The following is a 1548-nucleotide window of genomic DNA, read 5'->3' on the forward strand; positions in this document are numbered from 1 at the left end:
TGAACTACATAAACACAATATCTTAATCAAGATGAGAATAGACTGTGAAAATGAGAAATATAATTGCTAACCCAAACTGACCAAGAAAAATAGAAAGCCAGGATAAATAGATAATCATTTATTCAAAAGGAATGCATGAACAGGATTCTTTTTTTAAGTACACAAAATAGAGGTCAGATACTTGACTAAAGTTGTATGCACAAGTGTTACTAAAACAACAGAGAGGTAATTTAGAAACTAGAGAAATGAAACTACCAGAGTCATAGTGCCCTTAGACTTGGCATGACTTGAAAACAAAACCAGACAGCTAGAGGAAAAAGATATACAGACAGAATGGGCTGAATTCTACTGGGAACATGGATGCAAAATATTCTACATAGGGTGCAAGAATAACTGGTAGGGTGTCATAATGCAAAGGACATATTAACATTTTCCCCAATAATAAATGTTTAAGAATTGAGAAATCTAATTATATAAATTAGTGTATTAACAAATTAAAGAAAAGCCTCATGGTATAATTTATAGAAAACTAAAAGTTCATAGTTAAATTCAACAGTGTAAAGACTGTTAGGGATTCAGCAGTAAAACTTTAGACTACCAAAATACTGAAGACATCTTTTAAAAAACACTGGCAAGTCCAATAACAAAAACAATTAAATGCCCAGCAAACTCTTTTTATTTCCTTGGTGCATATACCTACACTCAATTTCCCAGCTCTTCAGAAAATTGGCTGGGGTTCTGTGACTGAATACCAGCCAGAGGAATGTGAAAGGATGTTTATTTGCCACATCTAAGTCTCTCATAGTGTGAAATTTTCCATGCTCTATTCTCCAGCTGGAAAGATATATCTTCAAAGAGACTTTTGAACACACATGCAAATAAACCATAAAAATGACATCATCCAGGTTTCTAGAGTAAATCCAAAAAGAGCAGCTCCTAATTCTCCATAAACACAGAAATCTCATGGAAATATGAGGATATACTTTTACTATTTTGAACTTTTGCAGAATTATGCATATTTGTTCTAATACTATTATAATTCTTTGGTAATCATAACACAATTTGTTATTATTTCCTCCCAAAATAAGGAAAACCACAAGACTCTTATGTACTTATACTAAACTCAACAGAAATAAAGATAAGAATAAAATCATGAAAGGGCAAGTAAGAGAGATCAGTGGGGAAAAGAACTAACAGCCCCCAAGGCTGACAACCTAAATTTATGTCTAGAAACAAACTCCATGGACTTGCTCTCTGATCTTCACACGAACACACAGCATGGTACACAGACACACAAAATTATGCATGCACACACATAAAATGTAAAATTATTTTCATGAGTTTTCAATTATGCTTGGATAACTTTAACTTTCCCTTTCCTTTTTCCAAACCCTCTCATACACCCTTATTTGCTCTTTCAAATTCATGGCCTCTTTTTTCATTAGTTGTTGTTACATGCATATATGCATATATATATTCGTATTTTTTTCTAAATAGAACATGCTCCGCCTATCTAATGTTGCTTGTGTGCATGTTTTCAGAGCTGGC

The sequence above is a fragment of the Microtus ochrogaster genome, unplaced genomic scaffold, assembly GCF_000317375.1.
Source record: "Microtus ochrogaster isolate Prairie Vole_2 unplaced genomic scaffold, MicOch1.0 UNK34, whole genome shotgun sequence".
Taxonomy (NCBI): domain Eukaryota; kingdom Metazoa; phylum Chordata; class Mammalia; order Rodentia; family Cricetidae; genus Microtus; species Microtus ochrogaster.